Source organism: Triturus cristatus, chromosome 6, assembly GCF_964204655.1.
Source record: "Triturus cristatus chromosome 6, aTriCri1.1, whole genome shotgun sequence".
Taxonomy (NCBI): domain Eukaryota; kingdom Metazoa; phylum Chordata; class Amphibia; order Caudata; family Salamandridae; genus Triturus; species Triturus cristatus.
In genome coordinates, this window is record NC_140589.1 from 908,988,961 (window position 1) to 909,010,265 (window position 21,305).

The following is a 21,305-nucleotide window of genomic DNA, read 5'->3' on the forward strand; positions in this document are numbered from 1 at the left end:
CTGTGCTGGAGCATTTTGGTCTCACATTGTTTTCACTGGTTGATGTATCCTTCCACTGCAGACATCAGACTTACTTTGCAGTGCATGCAAGAAACTTTTGGGGGGTCTCTCTTTCTCCCATTCCTCTCCCATCCCACGCTATTTAATCCCTCCTCTGCTTTCCCCACGCAGCATCTGCTTGCCACCCCAGCGCCCTGGCTGATTCTACCACTCGCAGTGCTGTCGACAGGCGACCATTTTTTCCCCCATTCTAAGAAGGCAGCATGCACATGCACATGCACGTAGGCAAGCATCTATCCATACAACTTTTTGGGGGGGATAAGGACTGTTGGCTGTCACTGGAGATGCAAATCTCACCTCCAGTGCCTCCATTATGCCCGACCCTCTGCTCCCCAGATCACTTCAGAGCTGCGGATACCGCCTCCACTACTTGTTTTTGCCCCTCCAGGCACCCATTCTCTCTCCCAGCCCCACGCTCCCGTTTTATTACCACACCCACACCCTGCGTTACCTGTGGACCTCAATTGCTCTACGCCCCATAACTCCCTAAAAGGAGTTCACACCTGCTCCCTTGCACTCGCCAGTAACCTGCTTGCCCCCCTCTTACTCTCATCTTTCCCAGGCTGCATGAGGCCCCTTCCTTCCGCCCTCCCCACCCTGGTAGCACTGACCAGGAGCTGTCTGAGGGAGAGGAAAAATGGGGCAGGAGCTGCAGTAGAAGTAGGGAATAAAAGTAATTAAAAAGAAAATAAGTTTGTGTACTTTTTGTGTGTGTCTATCTGGGTGTGTCTACACGTATGTGTGTGCAAGCGCGTGTGCATGTCTGTGTGTGTTTGTATGTGTGCACGTATGTCTCTGTGTGTTTGTGGGCATGCGCACTCATGAAAGTTCACATATACAAGCGAGGGGTGACAGTTTTGTCCAGTGCCTTGCCCATGAAAGGCTGGATGTGGCACAACTAACTCCCTGCAAAATGCTGTATTTCCCGGCAACATACATGTTCTGGTAAATGCAGTCACTGACACAGGGGAGGCAATCCCTGGCAACATGCTGACCACGGAATAATGGTGGTACTTTCTGGTAACAGGTGGATCTTGCACAAGAGGTAATCCCTGGCAACATACTGCCCCGGGTACAATCGTGGCAAGTTCAGGCAACGTGTTGACCCTCTCACAATGGTGGTAATCCACGGCAACATGCCAATCCTTGCCCATTAGCAGTAGTTCCTGCTACAATGCTGCCACTGCCACCAGGTAGTAATCTCTGGCAACATGCTGGCCCTAGACCAATGGTGGTAATCCTCAATAACATGCTCACAGTGGCTGTAACTGGCTAATGGGGTTAATCCCTAGTAAAATGCTGGCCCTGGGACAACAGTGGTAATCACTGGTATCATGCTGACCCTCGCACAATAGTGGTAATCACTTGCATTATGCTGGCATCTGACACAGTGGTGTAATTTCATGCAGCATGCTGGTTTAGGTACAATGGTGGTAATCCCTGGCAACATAGAAAATGTGTCAGCCAAGCATGTACATGCACGACAGATGCATCAGCATGCAGTCTAATAAAAGCACGGGCAAGCCAACAGGTCTACCTTTTAGAGACTGACCTACTGGTTTTGCCAATGCTTGCTAATTATGCAACTTGCCGAAATTAAAACAATTTGGATTTCAAAGCTTTTTTGAAGGGGTTGAAGTGGGGGAGTTCTTCGATATGTTTTAGATCTTCCGTTAAAGCATTCTATATGCAACATGCTACATTGCATACGCAAAAATAAACAAGCATTTGCAATGCAATAGGTCTCACATTTACGAGAGTTTGAGCTATTGGCACTGTACAGGACAATGCCTTTTATTTTTGTCTTGTTTTTAAATCAGATAAATAAAAGGCATTGTCATTTACAATGCCAATAGCTTAAACTCTGGCAAATGCAATACCTGTTGCATTGCAAATGCGTGCTATCATTTTTTATTTTTAAAAACATTAGGAGAGAGCATGTCCTGCCTGCTGTTGCAGGCAGGACAATGCTATTTGAGAAAATAGAGCTCGGAGGCTGTAAAAGAAGCCTACCGAGTAACAACACACGTAACAGTGGATGTCGCCATGGGAGGTTATAAAATGTGACGAGGCAGTAATAAGAATGAACTAATAAGCCTTTTGGCCAATGACCAGCCACAGTTTAAAGTGGACAATGACACAAGCCAATAAAAAATATGGGCGGAGAGTGGGTCCCTACCTGAATACAGCATACCTCGCAGAGCAGCGCATGCGCTGCCCAGGCTCGACCTAAAAATTATTCACATTAAAAAAAAAAAATGCAAGTGGATACTTGTGAAAGTATGCTAGCAAAGAATATGCAACTCAGGTTATAAGGTAGAGTGCCTACAATGAGCGGTGATGCGGTGTGAACTGAATGGGACTCCATGGGTAGTACCAAGGGCAGCACTAGGATTTTCGGTGTCCTAACTAATGTCACATTTTATCATGCACCATGCACAGAGGCCATATTGGATGTATGGAGGGGCATTCGGACCTCTGCTGGCCTTAGCAGCATAGGCAACTGCTTAAAACTGTCTTGTTTTGGAGCCAGCCCTACAGGTGGAATTCTACTGAGAGCAGAAACAAAATTGTCGCCATGAAGAAGATACATATACTAATTAACGAAACCCCTTCCCTTTCAAACCATAGGGGTCTATTATAATGACGGACGGACTTTGCCCCGCCCGCCATCGCCCCGGGAAATGAGACCGCCCACTAAGAGTGCGGCGGTCCAGCATGGGCAATTAGGATGCGCCCGCATTTTCTGCATTGCGGCGGGCGGTGTTGTCAGCAGCACCCGCCGCAATACAAAAAAGGCATGGGAGCATTTGCATGCACAATGTGGCAGGCACTGCGCGGTGCCTGCCACGTCGTCCATGCAAATGCAGGGGGGTACCACAGGTACCCCTCATGTGCCCCCCCCCACCTCCAACATCCTTGCGGGCCCCCAACTGAGGAAACCGCAAGTCTTTCCGTGGCAATGCCGCCACGGAAAGGCTGCTCGTTGCCGCCACGGAAAGGCTGCTTCCCGCTGCCATCATAATATGGATAGCGGTGTCTAGCAGACTCCGCCACCATATCAGTCCCCTTTTCCGCCCGGTCACATGTGTGACCGGCGGAAAACCGGCGGACGGTCTTTCCATCCACCGGGGTTCCCCGCCATACTAATATGGCGGGGGATATGGCATGCGGGCGGAGGAGAATGTTGGGCGGATCGACACCGCCATTAGGGGGGTGGCGATCCCCCCGACATTCTAATAGACCCCATAGTTTTTACTTTACATCTATCCAGTTAGTACCAGGATGAAAGGTAAAACGTTACCCACTATTTACATTAACTGTAGTAAGATAAACTTCATTTTTATGCGAGGCTTTGAAGAGTATTCGTTTATGAATAGTTGCAATAAAGACAATTCATTTTCCACATTAACATTCAGAGTCCGCACAACCCGTCTATATAACCAAACCGTACCTTTGCTTATGTAAAAAAATACATTTTCAGGTGACTAAAAATTCAGTTTAGAAATAAATATTTAGAAAACCAATTCTGAAGGGACTTCTGGTTATGAAATCTGTATAATCACACCGCTCCTCCCCATTTACATCCTGTGGGCGGAAGAGCAGCCCTAGGTATGCGTAGTTAAAGCCCTTATAAACGTCTGTGGGCAGAACACAGAAACCAATTATCATGTGCAGTGCAGGCATTGCATTACCACTGTTGATGTGTAGCTGGGATAATCCGAAACGCACAGCAGCTTGTTTACAAACAGTGGCGAGTGGGTTAACCATCTGCACTAACCTATGGCCTTTACAAGACCCACAAACTGTTTAATGTGCTCCCCACAGGTCATATCTCAGACGTACATCCTTGTTGGCCACAAACACATCACTGAACTGCATGACTGGTGTAGGAGGTAGGTTTTCAAATTCTGTTAAATATGTACATACAGTAAGTGCTTTCACAACAACAATCACTACATATAAAGTGCGTGATGTGGTTCAAACATACTACCAAAATGATTCTAGTCCTTGATAAATGGATGTGATCACAAAACTTTTAAATTAAATCTCACACAATACCCTGTTAGTACAGCAGGCCCGGTTCCAATAATTTTCATCTGGGTGGGTCAAGTGTGCCTTCGGGTGGGCCACAGCAGGCCCAATTTTGGGTCTTTCTGAAGATAGCCTTCAAGCCCTAGACTACATCACATCTACCTCCAAACAGGCAGTACGATGCAAACAGTAGATTCTGTGTATATACAGAGCATATAGAGGGTAGAGTAGTGGTAAACTGAGCTAAGGTTCATTTTAGGGTTTAGTGGTGGGTCGCAGTACAGGGATGTAAGCATTTTGTGTGTAGTACTCCGAGTTTGCTTGTATCAAATCAATTAGACAAACACCGAATACCAATGATTAGCGAGTGTTGAGAGTATGATTGGAAACAACGTCTGTCTTAACATGGAGGGAAGTTGTCATACATCACACACAGGCGAATGCTTCGCGTACACTCACAAAGCTTCCTAAATGGAATGACACCTAGACAGAACTGCAGAATTGGGATTGAAATCACCAACTGTCTAGGCTACAATCCTCATGTCCTGTGCACAGGAGTTTGAGGACGCCATATCACGTGGAACTGTTAAAACCACTGTTCCACCATCTCAGACCGCTGAGTAAGAGGAGTAAGAAAGATAAGCAAAAGTAGATTAAAATAACAGAAATCTGCAAGAACTGGTGGCAAAGCAGAGACTCAAAAAGTGAAGATGTTGGTGGACTTGACACTACGACGAAAAGAACTCAGAGAAGTGTTACAATTGTGAATGTAATTCATTGTACTTTAGAAAAGTGTTCTATGGTGCTGCTGGCACAAATGTGACTCTAAGTGCACTTGACAAAATCAATAAAATGTTATACCAAAAAAAAAAAAAAAAAGTGAAGATGTGCAAGAGAAAATCTTTGAGATCAAATGTTGAGGGCCCAAAAGTGCAAGAACCCGTAGTAACAGCAGCCCATAGTAACAGCAGTCTACCTCCATAAAGCTCCTATCCCATGAGATTCAGGAGGCCATTTAATCAGAATTTCAAGATGAGGCCCTTCAACAAGATGGCACCTTTCATCCCAGACAAACTGCAGCTGGTTGTGGACAGCGTAGCACACAGCCAACTGATTAATGGTAGCTCTGTGTAGGTTAATTTCTCATTTAGTCTATTACTGCAACTACACAACACACTTTGCAGTGATGCTGGCTGTGGAGCAGGGCCAACAGCAACTCATCAACACAAGCATTAGGCCTGCAACTGGCTCACAGGTCAGCCTACATCAACTTTACTTTAAGGTATGCTGTGCTAATTGGGAGAGTTGGAACAACCTTGTTTTCCCCTTGTTTGTTGAGGCAGACCATCACCGTCGTGTTGTCTATTTGGACTCCCACTATCTGTCCCATTACTTGTGCCTTGAAGGCCTTTAAAGCTAGGAAGTCCGTTTTGAGTTCTATCAGGTTTACATGTTTTACTGCTTTCGCAGGAGTCCAAACACCCCACCCTTTAGGTTGTTCATGTGTCTTCCACACTACTTGTGAGAAGCATCCGTTGTTATGGTCACCATGGGAGTTAGTAACTTGAAAGGTGTCCCTATAGGTACATTCCCTGTCTTCCACCAGATTACTACTTTCTGAACCTTTGCAGTGACAACCACTAGATTCTCCCAGCTCCTTGTGACTTGTGACCAATTGTTGCACAGCTATTCCTGTACGGGTTGCATTTACAGTCATGCCTGCGGTATGAGTGGGTACAAAATTCTATCATTCTCATTAGTTTTATTACTGTCCTAACTGTCAAGAGGCGGATCTTATTAGCAGAGGCAAGCTTGCTCTGTAATTGTCTTCCCCCTTTTGGGAACTGGGTAGGCATGTGCTGTCTTTGAGTTCAGTGTCGCTACAAGAAATACTTTCTCCTGCTCTAGGTGCGGAGATGATTTATCATTGTTTATGGTGAATCCCAGATGTTGTGACATGGAGCTGACCATTTGTAAGTCCTGTTGGCACTTCTGTCTCAAATTTGCTTTCACCAGCCAGAAGTCCAGGTATGGGTAGATGTGCATGACTTGTCTGCTCAGGTGTGCAGCCACTGCCACTAGGTCTTTTGTCAACCACCTTGGTGCAGATGTTATGCCGAAGGGTAGCATGTGACCTTGTAATGCACCTGGTCTAAAACAAATCAGAGATACTGCCTATTCCCTTGGTTAATTGGTATGTGTTGATAGGCAGTCTTTGGGTATATGGTGGCCATGTAGTCTCCCTTCCTTAGGAGTGGGATTACTCCTTGCAGTGCTGTCATCTTGAAGTGTTGTGCTCATATGAATTTGTTTAAATATTTTCTGTGGGACTGTTTTTATGGCTTGGGTTTTTGATGAGCTCTTTGAATTCCTGTCTTAGCTGTACGAGTTATTGATCCCTTAATGGTCTTCCCTTTTGGGCGGGTGGGGAGGCAGTTTCTTGATGAGTTTTATGCACTGACCTGTTTTATTATGCTCAGTATCCTATTGTCTGAGGTGATGGACCTTCACTTCTGGAGGAATTCTACTCTTCCCCCAACTGGTGTTCTGTGGTGGAGTTGTGGGCAAAGAGTCACTTTGCTTGTGCACCTCACCCGCCACGCCCCGATTGGTTGGCCTCTCACTCTTGGCTTTCCACGAAAGGCCTGTATAGCTGGCTACAGACACCACAGCATGCTGCCAGAATCCTTGTTGTTGCTATAAGGAGACTGGTGGGAAAGTTTCCCAGCCTGCCGGTCTCCTGGTGGGGATGCCTCCTCTCTTGAAGGACCCCATGAACGTCAATTCACCAATTGCCTTTGCAGTTTCATTAGTTTTTCATTTACTGTAGTGTCCCGTCCACAACCGATCCGATGGTCACTTCTCCTGTGAAGGGCATGTTTATAACTGATGTCTGCACCTCTGCTTTGAATCCTGAGACTCTTAGTCTGAAATGCATCCTAAGAGTTATAACCACATACATATGCCTGCTGGCTAGATCCGCCGTTTCCATTGCTTTCAGGCAGGAATTCGCAATCTTGCTGTCCTGGATAAAGGTCTTATCTCTCAATTCCTCTGGGAGGTGCTGCATCAGACCCTCAATTTCATCCCACTGCTGGTGGTCGTAGAAGTCTAGGAGGGCACTGGAGTTTGCAATTCTCCAATGTGTAGCCACCTCTCTTTCAAACTTCTTGCCCACCAGCAACATCCTTGATCACCTTTTCTGGTGGTGGCTCGGTTGGTGCATTGTTCCTTTTTCTGGCTCATATCACGGTTATGGAGTCCGCAGGAACATTTCCCTTGATGTATTAAGGGTCTGGTGTGGAATATTAATATTTCTTCTCCACTCCGCAGAATACAGTCCTTGATGTGGCTGACTCCAGATGACCTTCTCACTCTGGTCCAGGATACCAAGGAGCATAGGCAGGTACAGGTTTACTTTTTGTGATGGCGTGAGTGTTTTGAGGAGGAAACATGAATCCCCTTGCTATTCTTCAATTTGGATCTCATAGGTGTCCACTACCGTCTTTATGAGTCCATTGTATATGGAAATGTCGGGAGGCGAGGGCCTTGAGGGGTAGTTGTCAATACTATCATCAGGGGATTCGGCATCATCAAGATGCTGCCACATGTCATCGTGTTAACCCTGAACCTCGAGTGCAGTGCATTAATCTTCACTGAAGAACTTCTCCTGCTACTCTTCATGTGGCTCCAGTGTCAAGGCTGCCTCAATGTCCAGTTAATTTAGCTCATTATCCCTCTGCCCCCAGCATTACGGTGGGATACAAAAACCCTTTAATGAGTGGTCGAAACCCTTGCATTCTTGTAGGAGTGCCGACATTTTGTCTTCTAGCTGGTGTTTCTTTCACTCGGTCTGGAGTGCTAATTTCTTTGGCTTAGAATGTCACTAATGAAAATTACTTTTCAAGGGCGCCAGCTCCTTGGCCTTTGACTCTTTTATCCACTCTCATGAGCCTGCCGGTATCAAAGGTTGGCTAGAAGCCTTGCCCCATCCATGTCCTTTGGTTGGGACCTGCAAATCTCTTTCTTATGCTGTCCTTCCCCTGTTTCGATGTTGAGGCAGCCTTTGAATCCATGTCTTTCCACCTCTTTGTTACCTTTTGTCACTTACTCTTTTCGGCCTCTATCATCGCCCTCCTCCCTACCTCTAGCTTCTTGACGTCAATGACAATTTTCTATGCTGCTAGTTCTCCTCCTTCTGCCAGCTCAGCTTCCTTAATGCTCTCCTCGCCTTCTTCATGGACTCCTGTGTCCTATGAGTGTCAGCCATGGTGTGGGTAAACAGACAGAATATCGAATTGTTTATGTCGACTTGCACTAACATCGAGTGCAAAATATTATGATACAAAAATTTCGACTTTCAGAATATCGTGGTCAAGAATATCGAGTCCAAGGTAAGTAATATTGTTTTCTACAATATCGAAGTATTATTATCGTTTGCAAAAATATAGGTGCAGATTCCAATCCGTTAAAAATATTCCCCGTACGAATCGTATCCGGATTTTTTTACGTACGAATCGTACAAGTCCCGTACAAACTGGCAAGTACGATCCGTATGTTAAAAAATACGAATCGCATTGGGAAAATTCCCCGACACGTCCTCGGGTCGGAAAAAGTGTCCGACACATCCCCGGACAGTTTTACATACGAATCGGGAAACTGAAGTCCGAGCGCGCAAGTACGATCCGTCCCGTCCGTCCGAATGCACAACCGTATGTAAAAAACACCGTACGAAGCGAACTTCCATGGCAAGCATGGAGACGTCCAAACATGTGCCCGCATACACGCCGAACACCATACATACGGGGGGTGGTGGTACGCCCCGTACATACGGGGGTGGTGGTACGCCCCGTACATACGGGGGATACGCCCCGTACATACGGGGGGTGGTGGTACGCTCCGTACCTACCCTACGGGGGTGGGGTATGGCGCATACATGGGGGGGGGGCTGGGGGTACGGCGCGTACATGGGGGGGCTGGGGGGAACGGTGCGTACATGGGGGATGCTGGGGTACGGTGCGGACGTGTAGGGATGGGGGTACGGTGCGTACCGGGCCCCCTTTTCGTCGTGCATCGCAGCGTACTTAGCTTTTCCGGCACTTTTTGGGTCCCGTAAAAATTTTGCTGTGTGAAGTGCTGTGGGTACGAATCGTACTTGCTGATCCGTAAAACGCTGCCTGACTCCGTGTGAATGTCGCGTACACAGTATGTGTTTTTTTGCCGGTCGGTGTTTTTTACGATTCGTACAGAAATGGTGTTTCTGTACGAATCGTACTTGCAGGTTTGTAAGGTGTTTTTCCCAGGTACGAGTCGGACGGAGAAAACGCTCAGTCCGACGGTTCGTACACGGTGTTTCCAGGATCGGAATCGGCACCATAGTTGTTAAAAATATTCTTGTTTTAGTGTTATGTATTTTAGTATGTATTTTAAATGTATGTGTTCTATTTTTTTGTCTAAGTATAGTATTTGTTTTTTAATATATGTGTTACATTTTTAGAAGTTATTACTTCTTTTTTTAAAGTAAATTTTGCATTTTAGTTCCGTAGCGGGTTGTGGGTTTATAGGGAGAACAGGGTGGGAAGTAGTTTAATTATAATAAATGTATTAATAGTTTTTAACATTTATTTAAAAAAATTCTAATAGAATTTTGAGTTTTTGTTCCGTAGCAGGTTGTGGGTTTATAGGGGAATAGGGTGGGAAGTCTTTTACTTATAATTAAATAATTAATATTTGTATTAATATTTATGTATTTAATATTTTATATTGTTAATTGTGGTAATTAATTAATTAATTAATTATGAATTGGTTGGTAATTATAGTTAATTGGTAATTATGTTAATTGTGTCATTTTGTTTAGGAGCGGGATGTGGGTTTATAGGGGAGTGGGGTGTGAAGTCATTTAATTATAATTAATTAATATTTATGTATTGAATATTTTATATTGTTAATTGTGTAAATTAATGTATTATTAATTATGTATTAGTTGGTTATTAATTATTAATTAATTGTTAATTATGTTAATTGTGTCATTTTATTAGGAGCAGGTTGTGGGTTGATAGGGGAGTAGGCTGGGAAGTAATTTAATTTTAATATATTTTAAAATATTTTTTATATATTATTTATTTAATGTTATTTTATAGTGTTAATTGTGTGAATTAATGTATTATTAATTGGTTTTAATTTGCTTGGTAATTGTTAGGAATTGTTAATTATGCTAATTTTGTCATGTTTTACCACATTGGTGGTGTCATTTATAGGGGAATATGGTGGGAAGTAAATTATTTTTAACTAATTAATTATTTGTTAATTGATGCTAATTAATTCAATATTAAATATGCTAATTGTGGAATAATTTTGATGTGTGATTTGTGGAGTTTACAGTCGTAAATGTTGGGTAGAAATAAAAAAATAAATAAATGATTTGTTTATTGTTATTTATTTATTAAAGTTAAATTAGTTATAGAAAGTGTGTAATATTTTTTAGGTGTGTGTGTTTTTTTTTTTAATACTTTATTTATACAGTTTCCAATAAACATGCACAACTTCATCATAATCGTACATTACAAGGAGCAAAAGGGCAATACAGTATATACAGCGTTGACAGTGACCCATAATCATCATATTAGACCGGACGGGTCCAGAATAAAGTTCCAGCTCTGTATTCCCAAATTGGGGGGAGTAGGCATGACAATATTAAGGCAGTACAGACTTTCTGAACCTTGACTTGCGAGGCGAACCAAGGTGTCCCCATCGGGAGCAGCAACATACCCTCCACCATAATTCACAAGTCCATAACCTTATGAAGAGAATTACTATGTCACAATTAATGAGAATACATTTCCAACCCAGACCTCACAGCTTCAGGAGTACTAAATTCCACCCCAGTGGACTCCACGAAATTATGTTGCGGATCCTATAGTGGCGGTGACGGTGGCAGAGTTATTTTCAAGAGGGTGAGCAAGAAGATAGCTTTTTAGGGGTTCCCAAATATCAGCGGGCCTAGAGGCAGTAGGCAGAAGCTCTGAGTATCTGAGCAACGTGTCCTGACAATGTAACATATCCTGTACCCATTCTTTAAACTTTGGAGCTCTGCCCTCCCCCACCGACAAGCCACCCGCCTCTTCGCCAATAGGAGAGCGATAGTTATGAATCTACGGTAATGTCTCCTTATTGGTTTGGTATATCCCAATAGCGCCTGAAGTGGAGACGGAGTTAGTGGGGTATCAATCATCTCAGAAAGGTCCGAGTATACCAGCAGCCAGTATCTCGCAATGTCAGGGCATTCCCAAGCCAAATGCGACAGCGCACGCAAAGGTCATCCACTCGGAGACCGAATCTGTGCAGTTGAGCGGGGGTGCAATAAAGTCTATGAAGGAATTTATAGTGAATAATCCTGAATCTACTGCTGGATGAGATCTGCTCAGTTTGCTGACAGCAAAAAATCCAAAGTGCGTCTTCTATGAGTGTGCCCAACTCTTCCTCCCACCTAGTGCGCGCTCTGCAAGGCCCAAAGTCGAGTGAGGTGTACATTGAGTGATATAGTTTAGATACCGCGTGTGCTGGAGAATCAGCTTTTAGCAGCTGATGCCGTGGATTCAATGTGGGTGGTTCGTCAGGAAACGTCTCAGTCGCCGCCTGAATCCCACTGCGTAGACGGATATATAGAAATGTGTCCATGGAGGTAGGTGTCAGGTCCCCAAACATATGCGCCAAGGAGCGAACTCGGCCCCCGTGATAAAGGTCCCCCATGTCTTAATTTTAAGTTTGGTCATAACATTTTTAAACAATTGTTCCTGCAGCAGGGGCATTGAAGGGTGATACGCTAGTGGGAGCAATGGGGAATAGGCAAGTGTCATCTGGGCTTTTTGCGCAATATAACGCCAAGCTAGTATGGAGCAGGAAACAGGAGTGTGATATGCAGCTTGTGTCTCAGGTTTGCTAAATAATGCCCCTTCAAGCGATACGGGATCCGCCAGCCAGTGTTCGACTGCCACCTGGGGCATAAAGGGGGGGGGGGGGTGGGATGAATCCAGTAATAGACGAAGTGGGCCTGTGCGCTGTGATAATATAGCTCAAAATCCGGTAAATCAATACTTCCCTGGACAAATGGGCGGGTCAGGGTATCCCAACTCAACCGGGGGCGCTTACCTTCCCAAACCAGCCGGATGAGCTCAGTACGCAAGGTTTTGAAAAAGGGCTTGCCCGGGTGATAAGGGATGTTTAGAAACAGATAAAGGAGTTTCGGGAGAATGACCATCTTAATGAGGGACGCTCGTCCCGCCATGGAGAGAGGGAGCGTGATCCACCTTGTCACACAAGTCTGGATATGGTCCATTGCACGTCCATAGTTTAGTCGCATTAATTCCTCTCGGTCCCGAGAGATCATTATTCCTAGATATCTGACTTCACTGTCACACCACTGCAATGGGTAATCAAGGGGGAAGGGTTGCGCCGCCTCAGTAAGAGGGAGTATAGTAGATTTACCCCAGTTAATATGAATACCAGACAGTACAGCGAATAGAATGAATTCCCTCAATAGGGGATTAAGATTGGTGGATGGATCTCTTACGTATAGCGTAATCTCATCCGCGTACAGGGATATCAGGACTTGTCTCTGGAAGCAGTGCAGAGCCTTATCCCGGTGGTGCTGACGGAGCCTGGCCGCCAGAGGTTCCATGGCCAGGGCAAATAAAAGGGGAGACAGGGGGCAACCCTGACGAGTGCCTCGTGATATCGAAAAGGCCTCGGATATCCTGCCGTTAACACTCACCCTGGCAACTGGTTTGTGATAAAGGATTGTGATCCATCTCAGAAATCCTACGGGTAGCCCCATATTGCGTAGTATACAAAGGAGGTAGTCCCACTCCAGTGAGTCAAAGGCTTTGGTGGCGTCTAAAAAGACTGCCACCATTGGTAATCCAGGGTCGACATTTTGCAAGATCGAGAAGAGGGTACGCAGGTTATGTGAGGTAGCTCTGCCGGGAATAAATCCCGCCTGGTCGGATAACACCAATCCCTCTATCAATAACTTCAGGTGATTAGCCAGTACCTTAGTCAAGATCTTAGCATCTCAGTTAATTAGGGAGAGGGGACGATAGGAGTCGCAGGACTGAGGCGGCTTCCCCGGCTTTAGCAGGGAGGTGATTAGGGCCTCCTGCATCGAAGGTGGGAGTGTCCCGGACTCATGTGCCTCCAGGAAAACCTCTCTAAGCACTGGAGCCAGTAGGTCTACATAAGCCTTGTAAAAATCTATGGGCAAGCCGTCCAGGCCAGGCGCCTTCCCGGACGTCATCTGCCCTATTCCATCCCTGATCTCGTCCAGGCCAATGGGAGCTGCCAAAAATTCTCGTTGATAGTCTGGTAGCCATCCCAATGTGAGCTCTCTCAGATAATCATCCATTTCCAGGGTGTCCTCTCTGGTAGTTGTATAGTGATGTATAGTGCAGCCATGATCGAATGTGTGTCGCGCAACGGTATCCCTCCCTCATCCTCCAGTTCCAAGACATAGTTAGACCGCCGAGGGGGCCTCACAACTCCCGCCAGAATCTTTCCCGGGCGCTCTCCCTCTCCGTACACCCTAGCTATGAAATATTTACTCCGGAAGCGAACCTCCCTATCGGCAGCAGATTTATATTCAATCAATGCTGTTCTGAATTGGTGTTGTGCATCTACATTAGTAGCGAAGTCCGGACGGGTTTCCAGCGAGCGCATTGTGTGCCCCAGTTTATGTAACGTGTCACGCAGCGCGCGCAGCACTCCTGAGCTCTTGGAAATACAAATACCCCGCACGGTGACTTTCAATGCCTCCCACATAGTTGCCACACAGTCCACCGACCCCTTATTATGCATTAAAAATTCCTCAAGTTCTTGGCCCAATTCAGTTCAGAAGAGTTCGTCAAGTAGTATGTTAGGTTGTAGTCTCCATGGTAGCGGTTTCCCCACCATGTCCAGTAGCTGGAACTTAGCCAGGACCGGGGAATGATCGGAGAACGTACGGCCCACATGTTGCGCGGCTACCAAAGATGGGACAAGCCCCCGAGAGATCATGATGTAGTCTAGTCTAGCCCAAGAAGCGTGTGCAGCATTCCAATGTGTGCCTTCCGTCACCGTCGGGTGAAAGTGCCGCCAAGTGTCTATGATGTCCTGGTGGTCCCATAGATCGCGCAAATATCTGTGTGTGTTAGTGTAATGATGTGCGGAGGGATTTGATCTATCTACGACTGGGTTAATGACTGCATTAAAGTCCCCTCCCCATACCAAATGAGTCGAACCTATGTCCTTTATCTTATTCCAGAGAGCGATGAAGCTGCTAGGGTCATCGCAGTTGGGCCAATAGGAGCAGGCCAGAGTGATTGTTTCATTACCAATCCTGCCCCACGTTAAACAATAACGCCCTTCCCGATCAACACTATCCCCCAAAGGAGTGTAGGGGGAATTTCTTTTAATCAGGATGGCAGTACCTCTAGCATAGGAAGAGTAAGGTGCGAAGACAGAGTGCGCAGCCCATCTAGCAGCGAAACTACCCTTGCGTTGCGGATCCATGTGGGTCTCTTGTAAGAATACTATGTGCACATTTAGTCTATCTAAAGCATTCACTATCTGTCTGCGCTTCCTGGGGTCACCCAGTCCCCTAACGTTCCAAGTAAGAGTGGAGATCACTCCCCCCGCGTTAGTATCTGGGGTGTCGTCATGCATCATGTCCCCCACGAGATTTCAAATGACCAACATGAGCACCGCCAATAGCCAGCCCCATTGCGTCCCTTGCAATGACCAGGTTAAGAACTAATTCAGAGTTGTGCTGTGTGTCGCCATCTTTTCCATTCACAACAATAACAAACAATTCCCAGAGAACACCCTCCCCCGCCCACACCGACATCCCAATCATGTCGGGAACGCTTCCCCCCCCCCGCACACAACCAAAATACCAAATTGCCACCCTATAGGGTGTCGTAAATTGGCTGCGATTAAATTAGCGTTAGCAGAATCCATCTAGTATTTAGAGGCTATCCTGTACATTTTGTGGAATCCATTTTGTATTTCTGGCAGCCATTTTGTCTTCCCTTGTGCTCTGTTTAAAGGACTGGCTATACTTAGACTCTGCTACCCTGCACATGCGCAGGAATATCTAACTGTCCATGCATCTGTTTTTAGTCTGTAACTATCAGGTTGTTTCTACCAGAGTCAGCAACTGCTAGCTCCTCCTTTACTGTTGACGGTGCATTTCTGTATGACCATCTATGTATGTAACTCTTCTCATGTATGCTTGCACCGCCCTTTTCCTGAGCCCCTGTGTGGGTATAAAAGACCATGGTTCTTCTACTCTGTGTGCTACCTTCATTCAGCACACACAGGGTGCTGGGTGAATGTGGTTCCACCTCCTGAGGTTTAATAAACTATGTATTTTCTATTTCAGTTTCAGTGCCAACTTCTTTCTAATAGTCTGAGGACTTTGTGCAGAGAAGGGCGAACCCCTTGCACTGGTAGGCCTAGCTGAGGCCTATTTTCTACAAGGGGAACACCCATAGTGGGGGACAAAAGGGGTCCAGACTCGCCTTCCATCTCCCCGATATTTCACCCGCTGCATGCCAGTCTCATCAACTAGCGGCAAGTGCGGGATGGGGAGGGAAGTGCCAGGGCGAATATTAGCGAAAGTATAGTGGCAACCCTTGAACTGCTGGAGCTTTACAGCGCTTGGGAGAGCAACTTGAAACAGAATTGATAACGGTCTCTGCCCAGCGGCCAAGATACAGACAAACGAGTGGGGCTAGGGATAAAGCCATTCAAAAAATAAAAAAAATGAATCCACTTATCAGTCCAATGCAGAGGTAGGTGAGCACGACCTGGCCCACCCTGAAGGGGACTGGGTAGCTCCAGGGGGCCATCCATTTTTTTTTAGAAAGTGTTCCACTTGTGCTGGGTCTTGAAATAGGATCTGCTTGCCCTGGTGGACTATACGCAACTTGGCCGGATATAACATAGAGTATTGGATGCCACGCTGGAGGAGCCTCTTTTTTACTGCTGCAAACTTGCGCCGCGCATCCTGCACTGACTGCGTGAAGTCCGGATAGGAGAGCGTGGTGTTTTCAAACTGAACCAGTTGTTTTTCACGGGCGAGGCGTAGAAGAGTGTACCGGTCCCTGTAATTCAAAAATCTAATGATGACCGGCCTAGGGGGTGCACCGGGTATGGGCCTGGGGCCGAGAGAGCGATGGGCCCGCTCTACCACCAGTTGCTGGGAGAAGGCCTCCACACCAAAGAGGTCAGATAGTAGCTTCTCAATAAAGTTTTCCATTTTGCCCACATTGGTGGACTCGGTCAGACCAATAAGGCGCACATTGTTTCGGCGCGATCGCGCTTCTAAATCTTCGTTCTTATCGGTGATCACTTTTAGGAGTCTCTCCATTTGTGATACTTTGGTGACGTTGGCCGCGGCCCCGTCCTCCAGCCCAGAGACCCTCTGCTCCGCTTCCTTCATTCTCTCCTCCTGTTGATCGAGTCGATGCACCACAGAGTCAAGGCGTTTGGACATGTTGTCTATCTTAGAGTCTATTGACGTGAGGCTTGTTTGCATATTGAGCAAGATTGCCTTCCAGTCCACCTCTGCGTCATCACCGCCATCAGAGTCACCACCTTCAGTTGGTGGTGCGCGGGTTTTTTTCTTGTGGGACTCAAAAGGGAGCTTAGATTGCCTGGCGTCAGTTTTCCCCATATTGGCGGCAGAGGGAGGACAGGCCGCGGCGACAGGAAATCATGCCCGGTGCATTCCGACCACTTCTCCGACCAGCAGAACCAGCGAGCTCACCTCAGCAAAATATAGTATGTGGCACCTCCCGGCGCCTACCCCACTTCCCAGTAGATGGCCAAACGCAATGCTGGGTATTGAATTGCCCCCGGTGTGCGACAGGCCGGCACCTCCGCGAGCTAAAGGAATAACATATCACGCGTGTGGCCGCCACTCAGGTAGTCTCCTCTTCCCCTACAATCGGTGGGGCACTGTACCAGCGAAGGCCCATACAGCTGGCTCACAAGTGGGCACGAGCACTAATGGTGAATGGGGCACTGCGGAAGCAGCTCATCCAGGACCGCGGGGGCAACACCGCCTCTCCCTCCCCATGTGTGCAGTGTTTATTAATGGCGGGTCGCGGCCTTTGCTCCCGCCTCGGAGAGCCGTCGGGGTCTGAATACGAATTTCCCTCACCCACTTGCAACCGTCTCACCTCCGTGTCCTCGCGTGTCCCGCAGTTTCGTCCCCGCTTCAATGAGGCTCCGAGCTACTACTCCGCGGCCCGCTTCGTTACCGCCTGTGCCCCGCGGCCCTCCGGCTCCAGCCAGTCCCCGGTCTTGCGTGCTCGCGCACGCTGCCGCAGCTTCCAGCAAGGCTCCGTAGCTCGTCCCGCAAAAAGTGAAACACTCCGCGCTCAGGAGCGCCGGGGACAAATCGGCTCCAGGTTTTTACCGAGTGTGCCCACACTCGATCCGCTTCATATTACCCAGCGGGAAACGGGTTTCTGTGCCTTAGGATGGATTTAAGGATATTTTATTCGCCCGGCTGGCGAGAGCCTCACGGGTGTGCGGCCATGTTGGTCTGGCGCCACCTTGTGTGTTTTGGTGTTCATTAATATTAATTTCTTAATTGCTAAATATTTTTTTTAATTGTTTTGTTTGGGGATTTAGGTTCAATAGCTGTTATATTTGGTTTTATCCCCTTTGCTATCCAACACTTTCCCTACTGTTGCACTTGATGGGAGTGGGAATAGTAATTTTTACCCCTCCGTTAACCAACACTTTCCCTAATGTTCCACTCCCTGGAGTGGGAATAGTAATTGTATCCCCTCCGCTATCCAACACTTTCCCTACGTTTGCTATCCTTGGAGTGGGAATAGTAATTTTTACCAATACGTCATCCAACTCTTACCCGACTGTTGCACCCGCTGGAGTGGGAATAGTAATTTTATCCCCTCCGCTATCCAACATTTTCCCTACTGTTGCACTTGCTGGAGTGGGAATAGTAAATTATTCTCCTCCGCTATCCAACACTTTCCCGACTGTTGCAGTCTTTGGATTGGGAATAGTAATTTTTACCCCTACGCTATCCAACACTTTCCCTACTGTTGAACTGCCTGGAGTGGGAATAGTAATCTTTACCCATGCGCTATCCAACACTTACCCTACTGTAGCACTCCCTAGAGTGGGAATAGTAATGTTATCCCCTCCGCTATCCAACACTTTCCCTGCTGTTGCACTCCCGAGTGTGGGAATAGTAATTGTATCCTCTACGCTATCCAACACTTTCCCGACTGTTGCAGTCTTTGGAGTGGGAATAGTAAATTATTCCCTTCCGCTATCCAACACTTTCCCTTCTGTTGCATTCCCTGGAGTGGGAATAGTAATTAATATTCTTGCACTTAATGTAGTGTAAAATGTAGTTTTAATTTTATTTTTTATATTTCAATTTATCATATATATATATATATTTTTTTTTTTTATGTTACAGGTTATGTGTGTATATATATATATTTATATTATCTACTGGCGGTCGCCAGTAGATAGTTATAGTTAGGACCGTGTTTCCATAGGAAATCTGAAAATTCTATTTTGAATAACTTTGGCGCCGGTTGATGAATCCTCGCGAAATTTTCAAAACTAATGGGGCGCTCCGCTAAGCTCCTACCCTGATTCGTCAAGCGGGGGCCGAGAAAAAAGGGGGGGTCCCAAAACGTGTTTTCCCCATGCATTTTTTTATAGGACCTTTAGTCGAAGGTACAGCCCGAACGGCAGAACAGAATTACTTGAAATTTGGCAGAGAGGTAGTCATCAGATCAGGGAAGTGCCTTTTGCATGTATGGAGTAAATCTGTTCAGTATTTCCTGAGAAAATTGCAGATAAAGCACATAAATATCTATAGCCGCGCACGGTGCGCGCACCCTAACGTGCGCGAGCGTAATTCCGATTGGTGGTTACATGTCAGTCAACGTTCGAATCGGTCGAAATCAGGAAGTGTTGGCCACCATTTTGTTTGTTGTGGGTGCGAGAGTGAAAAATAGAGGTGGCGAACGTGAAAAGGGGGCAGGGCAGAGAGTTCCTGACCCCCTAGCTTTTGTCAGGGGGTCCCTAAAGGACCCCGAATCGTGAAAAAACATTACGAAGAAACGCTGTGCTTAGAAAGTTTGCTTCATTCTTCACTCCTCCTTACTGGCAACATCTAAGGGCCCCTGACGCAGCGCCAGCACCGGGGGACACAGAGACCGCATTGCGAGCACACTACAAGCCCCAGAAGGCTGAGGGCCAGCACCAGCAACAGAGGTCCCGCCCCTTTTGACCGGGGGCCTCATTTAAACATCTCGCGCCTCCCGTTTCGCGGGAGACGCAGCGCCAGCACCGAGGGACACAGAGACTGCATCGCGAGCACACTACAAGCCCCAGAAGGCTGAGGGCCAGCACCAGCAACAGAGGTCCCGCCCCTTTTGACCGGGGGCCACATTTAAACAACTCGCGCCTCCCGCTTCGCAGGAGATGCAGCACCAGCACCGGGGGACACAGAGACCGCATCACAAGCACACTACAAGCCCCAGAAGGCTGAGGGCCAACACCAGCAACAGAGGACCCGGCCCTTTTGACCGGGGGCCGCATTTAATCAACTCGCGCCTCCCGCTTCGCGGGAGGCGCAGCGCCAGCACCGGGGGACACAGAGACCACATCGCAAGCACACTACAAGCCCCAGAAGGCTGAGGGCCAGCACCAGCAACAGATGTCCCACCCCTTTTGACCGGGGGCCGCATTTAAACAACTCGCACTTCCCGCTTCGCGGGAGACGCAGCGCCAGCACCGGGGGACACAGAGACCGCATCGCGAGCACACTACAAGCCCCAGAAGGCTGAGGGCCAGCACCAGCAACAGAGGTCCCGCTCCTTTTGACCGGGGGCCACATTTAAACAACTCGCGCCTCCCGCTTTGCGGGAGACGCAGCGCCAGCACCGGGGGACACAGAGACCGCATCGCGAGCACACTACAAGCCCCAGAAGGCTGAGGGCCAGCACCAGCAACAGAGGTTCCGCCCCTTTTGACCGGGGGCCGCATTTAAACAACTCGCGCCTCCCGCTTTGCGGGAGACGCAGCGCCAGCACCGGGGGACACAGAGACCGCATCGCGAGCACACTACAAGCCCCAGAAGGCTGAGGGCCAGCACCAGCAACAGAGGTCCCACCCCTTTTGACCGGGGGCCGCATTTAAACAACTCGCGCCTGCCGCTTCGCGGGAGACGCAGCGCCAGCACCGGGGGTCACAGAGACCGCATCGCGAGCACACTACAAGCCCCAGAAGGCTGAGGGCCAGCACCAGCAACAGAGGTGTCGCCTCATTTGACCAGGGGCCGCATTTAAACAACTCGCGCCTCCCGCTTCGCGGGAGATGCAGCGCCAGCACCGGGGGACACAGAGACCGCATCGCGAGCACACTACAAGCCCCAGAAGGCTGAGGGCCAGCACCAGCAACAGAGGTCCTGCCCCTTTTGACCGAGGGCCGCATTTAAACAACTCGCGCCTCCCGCTTCGCGGGAGTCGCAGCGCCAGCACCGGGGGACACAGAGACCGCATCGCGAGCACACTACAAGCCCCAGAAGGCTGAGGGCCAGCACCAGCAACAGAGGTCCCGCCCCTTTTGACCGGGGGCCGCATTTAATCAACTCGCGCCTCCCACTTCGCGGGAGACTCAGCGCCAGCACCGGGGGACACAGAGACCACATCGCGAGCACACTACAAGCCCCAGAAGGCTGAGGGCCAGCACCAGCAACAGAGGTCCCGCCCCTTTTGACCGGGGGCCGCATTTAAACAACTCTCGCCTCCCGCTTCACGGGAGACGCAGCGCCAGCACCGGGGGACACAGAGACCGCATCGCGAGCACACTACAAGCCCCCAGAAGGCTGAGGGCCAGCAACAGAGGTCCCACCCCTTTTGACCGGGGGCCGCATTTAAACAACTCGCGCCTCCCGCTTCGCGGGAGACGCAGCGCCAGCACCGGGGGACACAGAGACCGCATCGCGAGCACACTACAAGCCCCAGAAGGCTGAGGGCCAGCACCAGAGGTCCCGCCCCTTTTGACCGGGGGCCGCATTTAAACAACTCGCGCCTCCCGCTTCGCGGGAGACGCAGCGCCAGCACCGGGGGACACAGAGACCGCATCGCGAGCACACTACAAGCCCCAGAAGGCTGAGG

At 48.2% G+C, this 21,305-nt stretch overlaps 1 protein-coding gene across 1 annotated transcript in view; it reads right to left on the reverse strand.

Moving 5' to 3' along the window:
- Positions 1 to 21,305, reverse strand: part of ENPP1 (ectonucleotide pyrophosphatase/phosphodiesterase 1) — a 519,644-nt gene that overhangs the window by 281,668 nt on the left and 216,671 nt on the right. The gene's annotated exons all lie outside the window — the stretch shown is intronic.